Here is a 13,111-nt window from a genome sequence, read left to right as displayed (position 1 = left end):
AGGCTGGAGGGAGCCCCTGAATTTCTGAAACAAAGTTCAGTAACTGAGAATTGCTCTGCATTGTGACTTGTTCCTAAGCTCTTGTTGAGAGATGGTAGTGCTGCCTTCCTTAGCGGGCTCCGATACACTCTTGTTTAAAATCTGTTATGAAGCTAGGCTCCTTATTTCTCCCCATAGTTTTGAGGCTAGTTACGGGATGAGGTGGGAAGTGGCCAGGGAGTAAAGGATGTCTTAAGTTGCAATGGAAAAATCTATCTACTCCTGTGGTGTGCCAGTGAGCAGATGACCGTACTGGTCACAAGTGGGGGACACTGCTGGGCAGACATGGGGCTCCCTATGGACACTGGGGAAACTGGGGGGGGACAACTGGGGGGACTGGGACAGTGCTGGGCAGAGATGGGGCTCCCTATGGACACTGGGGGCACTGGGGACACTGCTGGGCAGAGATGGAGCTTCCTATGGACACTGGGGGCACTGGGGACACTGCTGGGCAGAGATGGGGCTCCCTATGGACACTGGGGGGACGGGGGGACAACCGCAGCTCTCTTGGTCTTCTGCGGCCCGGCTGCCTTGCGAGCTGTGGCACAGCACCTCGGACACCATTAAGCCTTCCAGTCCCCCAAATCTTCTGTCTCCTTGCTGGGGTCTCTGCCCTCAGCTTGCAGACAGCTGCTTGCAATGCACCACGTCTCGGGGACCCTGCAAACGCGGGGGTTGTGCTGCAGCTTTGAGTGCCATCTACTGGCACTTCACCGCCTTCACTGCTTCCAGACAGCTCCTGTGGCGGGCCTTGGCCCTTCTTTCCCTCACACACAGTCCCACCGTTCAGTAATTAACTGCTGTTTTCCTCTCATCCTTGTGTACGTACACACTCTTAAATCACAGAACTTAAATATCCTTGCTTCTCCTTTTGTGATGCGACCACTCTAAGGTTACTTCTTGTAATACTATTCATATAACTTCACATAACATTTTAGAGAACAGTATTGGAAGTTATTTCAAGAGCTATTTCTGTATTTTAGATCTGCTTGGGTTTTTTTCTTTTTTCCCTTTTCTTTAGTGGACAGTCATACCAGAAAGTATTGTTTAAGAAGCACCCATAAGCAATCGCAGCAAATGAGAGCATGCACTTTGTTCTTTTTGTGGGTTTGGGCAAAATAATAAAAACTGCAGCATGAATGGTTTGTGCTGCAGGGGATTTGAGCCAGTGCATGCAGGAATTTGAGAACTGCGTGCACGAGTCACCTGCAGAACAAACACAGCTTTGCAGATCTAAAGCACTGCATGGCACACTAGGTGGAAAATGGGCAGAGGACAGCACAGTTCAATCAGTGAGGAGGGATAGATCATAGGATTGTTTAAATTTGTAAAAAAAATTTTCAAAAATCTGTAAATTCTTACAGAAGGGACATCACCAGCTTTCTTCTCCATCTTCAGAATCCTATTCAAATTTAAAAAAAAAAATGGACTGGTTCAGGGTTTTTTTTCAGATTTTGGTGAGAGTGTTATAACTGGGGGAGTGGGAGGAAAGGTGAATATTCTGGATGGATAGTGGCAGTGACCTGCTGAACTGGACATCCGGTAAACTAGGTGCAAAAACTGAGCTTGCTTTCAGCAGGGAACTGAGATGCTGCAAATCTGACTTCAAATGGATGCTGGCTGGTGTGGGAGTATTTCTGGTTGGTCTTACTTGGGAGGAAATAATTTCCAGTGGTAATTTATATGCTTTGCTAGGAACTTACCCTGAAACTATGCTTATCGTAGCATTCAAAAGTTCTAAAAAATGTAAAGATTCCTTCTTCTGTTTCCCTCTGTCTGCCACTTTCTGCCCTCTTTCAACTGTTTTAAATGGTGTGTTTTTGACAGGGAGAAATCCCCTGTCCTTGAGAATTCACAGCCCAAATGCAGAAGATCAAGTCACTTTACTGAGTGCAGAAGCACAAATAGCAAGTGAGCCTGTAATGTCTGATTTACTAGGAGCATCCACATTGTGTGTGTCACTTTAAAATTTGTGGTATTTCACCTGAAAACCAGAAACAGTTAATGCACTGTGGGTTGAGCTGCATGAAATATCTCAGCCCTACAAATTCTGGTGTTTTTTAGAAACTCTGTTGCTTCCTGGATGAAGACAACAAACATTTCAACATGAGTAAGAGGATGTAGGAAAAGGAAACTGTATATTCTCTCTGGGAGGAAAAAGAAGGTAGAAGTCTGACAGAGGTCACTTAGATCAAGACTGAACTGGAAGCCAGATGCTGTTGCCTTTGTCTGAGTTGATGTTGGGCTAAATGAAAGCTCTGGACTCACATGCTGAGTCCCTGGCTAAACAGACATCAGGTGTTTTGTTGTGAGAGGACAGCACTGGACCTCTGTGGATAAATTGGCAATCCCCCAGTGAGGAGAAGAGAGGGAGAATGTCAGTCCTAGGAACAAGGGGGGAAAAACCCAAAACATTAGATGGTACTATTTAAGTGGTAACATTTTTAGCCTCTGTAGGTACAAACTAATTTGTCCATTTTCTGATTGCTAATGGGTGCTTCAGCTCCTAATTACACTGAATATCAGGTATGTTGTAAACCACTCTTTTGATAGTCATGGTTCAGCTTTTTGATACCTGTGCATTAGCGCTCTAAGCCTCTTGACTTTTGAGTGGAAGGAGGGCACTCAAGCATAATGTTGAGCAAGAACCTTACTATCACACTTCTCTTTGTCTCTCTCTGGAGAATGTGGGTTACAGCTCAGATCCGTTTAAAGGAAAACAAACAGGCATCCAGCTCCAAAAGTCCAGTTTGTGGCTTTGAGTTCAGCAGCTGTCTTTGTATACCATGCTCTTCAGAAGGCTGACTTGGGCTGAAAAGACCTTTAGGTTGAGTAACGAGCTACCTACATGCAACTACTAGGAAACAAGCAATCTTAGGTCTAAAATCTCTGCATTTGGATTGTAGCAACCCTCTTCAGTTGTGATCCTGAGATTGGTTATGCTCTGGTGAGAGAAGGTGCAGTGTCCATTCCTCTTGAAGTATGACCTCAAGAAGGGCAGGAGGTCCTGTTGCCTGCTCTGTACATATTGGCCAAAAAAAAATGAGAACCCAGATTCAATTCCTTTCCAACCCTGCATAATCCCTTTCTTAAAGGAACTGACACCTTCATCCCCTAGACACTAAGTTACTTGTCCACCATGGCCATAAGCCAAGCTGTACGGGGTAGTCTTGCTTGTGTAGGACTATGATGCAGTGAGTACAAACATGACAGGGCCAGAAGAAAGAATAATTGACTGTTCAAGCTAGGCACTTGGTGGAGGAAAGAGGGAGTTCTGAACTGTCACTTCTCTGCTTCATGGAGTGAAAAAGTCAATATCATTAATAAGTAAATCCTTTCAACTTTTGTGAGCTGTAAGGTTTGAGTCTCTTGGGTGGAGGATAGGAATTGAACCTGTGTATCTCACTTTGGCCATGAAAATGTCATGAAAATGTATGATATGAAAAGATGGAGACATTGTTTATGAGGAGTGTGAAATTGTTAATGTGCTATGTCAGTATGTGAACTAAACTGGAACCTCAGGGGTGATAAAGAGCCATTCCCTCTCACTTGTGGATCTTGGAGGACTGGACAGGAGTGTGGTAAATAGCTGCCCATTTGGCACAAGACTCTGTGTGTGTACACAAGGGAGAGACTTCAAAGCACAGAAGGGGTTGCTTTAATCAAACAGCTGGCTGAAAGGGTATTCTGCTCCATATAGGTACCTAAAGTCACAGTTCCAAAGATCAACCAGTGGGTCTCTTTTGAACAGTTTCAGCTTGATCTGAACAGTTTATTGGGCTGTGAAACTCTTTCCCAGTGAAAGGGGTCTAGATTGAACGTAACCGAGAAGAGTCTTTTAATTTTATTTGATGACAGCTTCTAGCACAGCTGCCCTGAGCCCTGTGATATTGCCATTGAGATGGTACAGTCAGGATTTAAAGCAGATGGATGTTTATTGATTGATTCTTAATCTTTTAGATCAGTTTGTACTATTTTTCTCTTTAATAAGACTTAATCATAGAACTGTTTGAGTGGGCTGTTGACTGGCTTTGTGGATCTGCTTTGTATTGCTTAAGTGCTGGCTGAGGTAAGAGCTTGTGGAGTATACAGCCGTGTAACAATGGCAAAACAAAGCATATTCTTAACTGTAAATACAGGCTAAATACTGAAATTGTGACAAACCAAGCGAAAGTGTTCTGTGCTTTCCATCCCTAGCAAGGACAGGAAGATGGTAAGTGTGTATCTGCACAAATTTGCATCAAAAGTGCACTTCTGAACTGAGACTGCTAATTGTCCCTGCTTCTTGTGGCTTGTACCACAGTCACTCTGTGAATCAGCTTCTGTGGACCTGCACTATTTCCTAGCAAACATATAACCTAAAATACGATAAGCTAAACTCTAGGAATGTTCTGATCTGGCAGAACTTCATGTTATATTTCACTCTAAAGTTTGCATGGAGCTGATCAGAACTTAATATTCTTCCCTCAAATGATTAATTATAATTAATAACAACCTGCTTCCACAGGTTAAATAATTTTAGATGAAATTCTAACTGATTTTTGACTGTTAATCAAAGAAATGGCTGGTTTAGTAGAAGGTACATTGAACTAAGAAAAGTCCTTTTGGTTTCAACTCCTTCAGTGCTGTATCTGCACTGCTCTCAGGAGTATGCTCCTTTCCAGGAATGTCAGCTGTTGCAAATTCCAGCTTTCATCCATTTTAATGGGTTGGGAGAGAGAGCTGAAGTATACCACCAGTCTACCTTCATATAGATTTATGTAACAGTCTCAGGTTTTCAGAGAACCTATGTTGTTTTGCTCAATACCTGAGTGAAGATTTTGCTGAATTGTTTTCTATCCTATATGTTGCATATTCTTCAGATTATTCACTAGAAATGACCTGTGGTGTGGGTAGTTTATCTATTTTGCAGGTGTCTTAGCCCATAAATTATGCTAAGGATTCAGTCTTCATTCCCTGAAGGAATGCCAGTAAAATAGGAAGTATTTTTGGAAATCTCTTAGGAGGCCTTATAGGAGATTCAGACCACAGGACTGAATATGTAGTCTGAATACTGACTGCCTGACTTACTTATATGCAGTCACTGAGTGCAGGCAATGTATTTCAGAAGAAAAAACAACTTATTTCCTGAATAATGTAGGCTGTGTGAAAATAGTTACCAGCAGTGGTGAGGAGACAAATCCAATGTTACAGAACATTCTTGGATGTATGAGAAAAAACTAAGATAGTTATTCACAAGCTTATGGAACAGATAGAATTAAAAAAAAAAAAAAAAAACCAAAAACCACACAGCAAACAACTTCTAAATAGTTACTTCACTGTGTACATAATTTGGTGACACCTAAACCATAGACATGGGTCATGTTCAAACAGTTGTCTTTAAGAGTGTGTCTGTAGAAAGCTTCAAAACAAATTAGAGTCTTGCCTTTCTCGTCCTTGAAGAGCTGTTTTATAATGACTTGTAAAGTGAGTCTCCAAGGTAGAAAATGATGTTGGTAATAAACAGATCACATTCAACCTGATGCAGATCAAGGGAGCAGAAACATTTTGTCCAATCTTCCTCTGAGCACTCTACCATATAGTTACTAAAACAACTGATAACAATCTCTTTGCCAAACTCTTTTATCTCTTGAGGTGTTGTTTCATATTGTATGCTAAGATAAAGACTTTCTCAATGCCAGATCTTACCGTCTGCTAAAGAAGGAAACTTAAATATACAGCCTGGTAAAAGGCTTAAGGCTCTAAGTAACTCTTACGCACTTCATATGCTCTGCTAAAATATCTTATCTGCTATTTTAAAAAAAATCTCTATTTTTCTGTGGAGTGAGCTGGGACTATTTTTTGAAAAAACAGCATGTCTTTCGCTCCCTGTCTTCTATGATTGGAATGTTCAGTGTTCAAAATGCTTTTTTACACTTTAACTTCATGCTCTTTTCAACTTATTCTAATTTGACTTCTTCACTAGAAATAGAAAGTAAGTCACATGAAACTTGCACTGGTTTATAGTATAGGTTTTAGATTCACCATGCAATGTATCCCTACAATATGCTTAGGATATCTTAGGGAATATGTCTAAGATGATTCAGTCTTTTGTGATTAGATACTCTGTAAGGTTACATGGGAGAGTGTTTTCAGTTAAACTCCATCTTGTTATATAGAAACAATCATGTAATTGAAAACTGTTGGTGAATAACATAAATAACCTGCGTCCTCGTTGCTACATTGAAGAAGCTCTAGGTAATCTAATGGGTGATTTATCAAAATCTGTTTTAATTTAATCTGTGTTTGAAGTCTTTCAACTCCCACAGTGTATGACCCAGTAATCCAAGATCTGATTCGTTTGTTTAACTTTGAGATTATCTAGATTAACTATATGTATGTGACAGGAACTTGAGTACATTTTTCTGTGAACTCCAGTGAAAGTCTCTTCAAAGTAAGGTACAAATCAGCCTTACTGGCAGAAATATATCCAAGCTGAACAATTTTTTCATCTTCGATTTGTTAGTCATAAACCTTTTAGTGAAACCTTTTCCTTTTGGTAAAGAATCAGTAACAATACTTTCCAAATACCCGAGAATATGCTCAAAATAGCCAGAGATCTTTTGCCATGCTGATGAATTAGACTAAGAAATGAAATTAGTACTTCAGTGAAAGTTTTGCAGCTTTAGCTAGATACTTAGTCAACAGTCTAAGACCCATCAGCTCCACTCTTGAAGCAATGGCAACTTGAAAACTCTAAGAATTTAAAATTCAGACAGTGACTTTTCTTTGTCTAATAGGTATCATGGTAGCACATATGAATAAAAGCAGTAGTGTAGAAATATTGGGCTCTCTTTATGTAAACTGAAGCGTATGATGCCATTGACTTTGCTTTAGGGACTTGGCAGCGTCTTTTGAAGTAGTTAAAAAAATTAAGAACTCGTGACTTCCCTATCTCTCCTAAACCGGCTCTATCCCAGGCACAATGAGGCAGGTCTGGTTAAACACACAGCAGTTTAGATGCTCCTTAGTGTGGGAATAAATCCTTCACGTGACTTTTTCATGTCTTCCTCACCGGACAGGTAGGTGCATGGCAGCTATTGCTGATTATAAATACCCTACAAATTACATTTGCCTTACCTAGAATTTATAATAAAAATAAAACTACTCCATCTGAATAGCCAAAGGTATTGTGTCCACACTTTGCTTGCAGGATTTCTTCTGCAGTTTAGTTTTTGATAAGGCAGGTAGAGTTGTTTAACAAAGCTTGTTATTCATCTATGACCAACCGAGCTACAAATTATGATCTCGGCTCTAATAGGAATTATATTGGAATAAAGCTGCAGAAAGAGAAGACTGTTAGGCATACAGTGTTGGCCAGTATATATGAAACTAGGACAAGAAGACACCAAAACCATAATAAACCTTAAAACAGGATGCTTGTTGATACTTGTTGTTTATTTTGTAGAGAATAAGGAACTTCTCCTGGCTTGTGTCATCAGATTCAAGACAATATACCTCTTCCTGTGTGTTCCTGTGGTTTTGTGCACAGCTCTTTTGCGAACAGAGTGTGGTCAAAGTGATATGAGTGATGTCTCAGGTTTTGGCTTTACACAGAAGAACAAGATGTCTTGATTTGGGTCCTCATATGTGATGTAGTTGTAAACACATATATGACTCTATGCAAAGGATAATCAAATTCCAGTGCAGAGTCTGAGGAGACACACTTGTGCTGTGAAAGCTAGAAGCAGAACATCACCCTGGAGAGGTGGTGCTCCCCTTGTTAAGTACCAGACTTGCTAGTGTTTAGATGAAGAAAGGTGACAAGATATTACAGCTTCACTGGAGTTTATGAGCTTGGCCCCTCCTGGTTTGAAAAACAGATCATTCTATGACAGCATGAAAACACTTTGTTAGCTTCTCATGGTGATAACCTATTTTAAGGCCAGTTCACAAACCTATTTTTCCTGTTTTAATAACTTGACTTTACCTAGCTGGTTGGAAAGATCACTTGTCTGGTTCATCTAATACTCCTCTTTCTGTAACAAGATAGACTGTCAACTGGTCAGCTCTGGAGCAAAACAAAATTCTGCAGTAGTTCTCCTGAGCAAGTCCTGGTCTCTTGCTGTGCAGATAGCCCTTTTACTCATTCACTCCAGACTGTATCACAAAATGCTCTGTATTACAAAAGGAGAGATGTAAGTGTACATGCTGCGCTTTAATATCATCTTAGCAAAAAGTTTCCATGGTGATTTTCTCTCATAGCTGCAAGGGAGCTCTCTTCCTAATACAACCATGGCAATTTTCTATCTACCACTTTTTTCAGATTACTGCCAAATTTCCCAATTAAAGAAACCTGTTCTTAAGTGTCACAATATGTTGTTTAGATGATAAAGTACCTCAGACACAATGGATCCTAGGTTGGTAAATTTTCTGGTCTAACAAAGACGTTCCAAAACAAAGGACTTTGAAGTCTCTTAACAATACTTCTGTGAAAACAATATTATATGTAGCATCTCTTATTTGCCCACAGCTCTGGCTGTTTAAGAGCACATGCTTCGTGTCAGATTCTGAGGCAGCTAACTTAAAATACTTGCAGCAAATATTAGATTTTTTGGATTTGAGTTAATAACTTCTCTGAAAGCCTTTGACAGACTTTGAATGAGCAATTTTACTTAGTTTCTGGTTTGTCCAGCATGGTCTGGACAACAGGCACAACTAGTCAATTTATTTCTATGCTGTATTTGGGCTCAGCTTAAATACAAATAGTATTTCTGAGGTAGGAAAATAACCTTTACTTGTGTTTGTACCCAGTACAGTTGGTTGCAGATACATAGCAAACAAAAGTCATTGCATAAGCCTTTAGGAATTGTTAATGATTATTGCTAAACTGATTATTTAGAAACTTGGTATAAGAAGATGAATGTGTTTCAGTGTAAATCCAGAAGATACTATCCTTGCTGCCACCATAATCTGGCTGTTGCTATGTGGTAATAGATTTGAAGCATTCTGTGAGACAGTCTGAAGCACCAGCGAACACTCTAACCTGAAGGTCACACCTAGTAACTTTCTTGCTGCTGATAGCACAGTGTGACTTCAGTGGATGAAACACTCTTGTCCTCCCTGAACTGTACAATCTGCCATTTCCCTAGAATAATCCTGAGGGTAAATGCAAGTTTAAAAAAAAAAAAAAATCAGTAAAAATATAAATAGTACAATGGGCCAAGGCACAGAAGTGTAATTTGTGATGCTGCATTCATGAATGTTGGTCAGTTTACATCACTGAAAGTTTTACGCTAGGTCTATACTTAAACTTATACCAGCAGAGCTGTCAGCTGTGAGCACAGGGGTAAAACATCTCTGAAAACAGAGTAGCTACTATATTTCAGGGAATGAGCTCTAGTGAAGGAAGGAAGTCACTGGGTCAAGGATTACCTGGACATCATCTGCAGACCATAGACAAAGATGATGACTTTTAGGTATCCCCTCAAAACTCAAAGCAAAGCCTTTGAAGCTCACACCCCACCCCACCCCCCAAAACTCCATTATTAGGTGGTAGAAATGAAGCTGACTAAGTAAACTTAATCTAAACTGGATTTTCCCATTGATACCAAAAGGACTGGCTCTTCTCAGAAATCTGTGCTGAGCAGGAAACATAGCATTCAGTCGAGATTGCTGCCCTACATGGCTCTGGGTCCCTAATGCCCCAAGGGCAGCTGCTCCTTTAAATAGATATGAAAGGCTCTGCTCTTGCTGAAAATTGGAGTGGAAAGTGGCAGACACAGAGCTTTGAGAATTCTCCTTTTAAACAGGAAAGAGTGCTTATATAGGAATCTAATCCAGAGTGGGAAAACAATTTTTCTAAGTACTTGGGTTTTTTTAAACTCTTTCTGAAAGCCTTAGTTATGATTTGCAAGCTCAGTAGGTACTCAGTAGGCAACAACTTCTGCTCTTCACAAGGCTTTTGTGATCTCTCCTATTGCTTTTTTAAAAGAGTTTTCTTTCTATTTTCTTGGGGTGTGTGTGGCGGGGGGGGGGGGGGGGGGGGGGCCAAACAAAAAACCTCACGCATCTGAAGCAAGCTAGTTTGCATCCTGGTTCAGAGAAACGTCTATAGTCCTGACAATTAACAACCTGTCATTAGGTCACAGATCAGGTATGATTTTACTTGGGAAGCTCCTGCCACCTTGTGGCAAGAACTTTCACCTTTCTTCAATCAAAAGAATTAAACAGGATACCTGTTACCTTTGTAGAACAAATGTGTAGCTAAACAAACAGAAAGCAGGAAGACCAGACACTGTGTTTGGTTTGCTTCACTATTTGGGCATTATGACTTGTAAATATTACTAGTGTTTTAAAATAAGCATAATTTAAATGAATAGATAAGCTTATTATAAGGTGGGTTTTTTTTTTTTTCCCCTGCAGCTGCTTCCCTCATCTTTCTTTCCAACACACTACAGAAATTAATTCTGTGGAAGTAGAATATTGAGTCAGGAGAACCTACAACAACTTTGGTATTTGTATAAAAAGTTGTTGACAAGAGTCATTGATGGGTGTCAGTGTAGTACTCATTTGTGTTCATCCTACAAGGTATCTGCTTTCATTATGGCACTATTTGCTTTCAACTGTAGGAAACATTTAGCTATAACTTCCTTCCTAATGACTACAAAGATTTTGTGACATCTTGATGTGCTTCATGAAGCCCTTTCTCTGTTTAGAACACTGGAAAATAAAACCATCTGTGAAGAGAAACATTAACCTTTGTACTCCTTCCTGTTTCTTTTGCATCTGGTAATCAGTGTCAAATGAAGTGGCCCTGTATGTACATATCCTGAGAGTATATGGCATCATCTGGACAGTTTCAGGGATGCTGGTCAAACTAGGGTCCTGAAACTGTGGCAGTTTCGGCCACCCACAAGACAGGCTAACATGGGAAAAAAGTTTTTTACTGACTTGGTTCATAACGTCTTTGCTTTTCTAAGCTTAGATTAATATTTTTCGCAAGGTCTTATCTGAGAAATACATTGCAACCATGCTGATTTAAACAGATTAAACCAACAATGAACCTCTCTCCCATCACCACCCCCTCCAAGTGTGAACTCAAACCATTTTAGGACCTGAAACTAATACTGAGATCAGTAGAAGAAACAGATGGAGTTTAATCTGCAATACTTAAAACTGCCTGTATTGCTATTTTTATGCAAACAGAAATCTTCATACATGGGATTTCCTCTTCCTAACATGTTGTAACAGTTTCTAATAAAACACTGATAGCTGCGCTCAAGAAATGCCAAACTGACAGCCTTGGAGATTGTAATCTTTACATGGAAGTAAGATACCAACTCTGGATACTTGATAAGCAGCATTTATAGTACTGTGTTAATGTGGCTTGTCTCTAAGCCATTTCACTATATGTGGTTTTAAAGATGATTCTCACACAAAACTATATCCATGCCAAATGCTGGAGTGCTATTATGTAGGGTAGATGATGCCATGACCTGGTAGAGTATAAGGATTTTATGGAGAAACCAAATTGCAGTTAAAAATGGCTGCCACAGTAGGCATCTGCATTTGCAAAGCCCTACTTTCCCAGCTGTAGTAATCTACAGTTTATTCTGTGCTGGTAGTAAAACCACTAGTGCTTTGGACACGTAAGTATTGGAATTAGTGAAGCTGCTCTGTGGCTGGAACAAGCCTTCCTAGCGTGAAAAATAGTTTCAAGACATAATGTTATCCCTCCGGTGTCCTGACAGCAGCTGGTATGAGTGCAAGTTCTGCAGTTGTTTTATAGCTTCTCAGCTTGCTCCAGAATATGTCTGAGGTGAATATAACATGATATAAACATAGTGATAGTTATTATCAGGGAGACACAGCTGTGTAACAACATTCTGGACAGTAAAGAGAGCTCTCAGGATATTTATTAAGAGAACAGTCCTACCAGATGGACTCTGCAGGAAGGACGTACATCACAAATGCCACATTATAAGAATTATTATACACAAACAGATGCTAAGGCTTATCCAGGGCTATTGGAATAAAAAGATAGAAGAAACCCGACTGTGAGCCAAAGGAAGAGTTTGGCTTTTAGCAGCTTTAAAAATCAGTTATGTTCTGAATCTGCAAAGAGGTAAGCTGTTAAAAGTCCAAGCAGGAGCTTAGTGGCTCAGCAAAAATTGTTCTTGAACAAGGAGTTGGTGAGTTTAGTTTTCCTGAAGGCATGTGGAAACATAGTTTTAGGTAGAAATCAGATCAGAGATTAAACTTGACTTTACAAGGATAGAAAATAGGAAAAAAAAATTGCAAGCAATGATGGTTATGTGATATTTACTTACTTTAGAAGAAGGGGATGAGAATTTGAAAAGTTGAAAATTAACGAGGAAACATGAGCTGGAACTAGACTACAGGTGGGAAAATTAATCTGAGCCTGTTGTTTGCTGCTTTAAATTAAATTTGAGAAAGAGTTTCTTGTCATAAGCATAAAAATGGACCTGGTCTGGATCAAGCTTCAGATTAGGTAGAGGATATTTTCTAAAGAAAATATTTGTCTTTTCTCTTGATACTAAATTAATATTGTTTAGGGTTCTTTAGTCCGCCTGAGCTGATGGTAAATATTTATAAGAGAAGTTCACCGAATTAGCAATGTGTAGCAGAATTCCAAGTGATGTGGGGCTTTCTGTTTAAGTTTACCAATTGCTGGGAACTCGAGGATTGATGACAGACGTATGTTCCCGTTAAGACAGGACTTGCGCAACAGCTCTGTGGGATTTTTGATTGTGGGACCTGGTTATTTCTCTGCAATGGAATCATAAAAGCACAATGCCCTTTTGGTTTTCTGTAGAAAGTATGAAGTAAAATAAAAATTACTTACTGTTAAACTGCAGGATCGTGTTTTTGCATGTATTTCTATGTTTTCAAACTGTCAGCTCCCACAAAGGCAGTGAAGAGTCCCAGTAAGGATGTAGGTATCTTTGAAAAGGTTACCTGTACCTTGTGAGCATTTTGACCTTTACAGATATTGTACAATGGCACTGTAAGTCCTGGTTAAAATCCAGCAGTTATAATAATAAGGACTAGGTATTTATTGGCTTAGGTA

At 39.8% G+C, this 13,111-nt stretch overlaps 1 protein-coding gene across 3 annotated transcripts in view; it reads left to right on the top strand.

The window, feature by feature from the left end:
* Positions 1-13,111, top strand: part of LOC141929909 (dipeptidase 2-like) — a 47,447-nt gene that overhangs the window by 15,402 nt on the left and 18,934 nt on the right. For 2 of the 3 annotated variants that reach the window (XM_074839965.1, XM_074839959.1), the window contains exon 1: positions 11,963-12,145. The exons of the other annotated variant lie outside the window; for it this stretch is intronic. The gene's annotated coding sequence lies outside the window, so the exon portion shown is untranslated. Of the gene's footprint in view, positions 1-11,962; positions 12,146-13,111 lie in introns of those variants that run through there. 3 annotated transcript variants of the gene reach the window in all.

The sequence above is a fragment of the Strix aluco genome, chromosome 14 (genome assembly GCF_031877795.1).
Source record: "Strix aluco isolate bStrAlu1 chromosome 14, bStrAlu1.hap1, whole genome shotgun sequence".
Classification (NCBI taxonomy): domain Eukaryota; kingdom Metazoa; phylum Chordata; class Aves; order Strigiformes; family Strigidae; genus Strix; species Strix aluco.
Note: the sequence above shows the minus strand (reverse complement) of the source record. Positions and strands in the feature narration are given on the sequence as shown.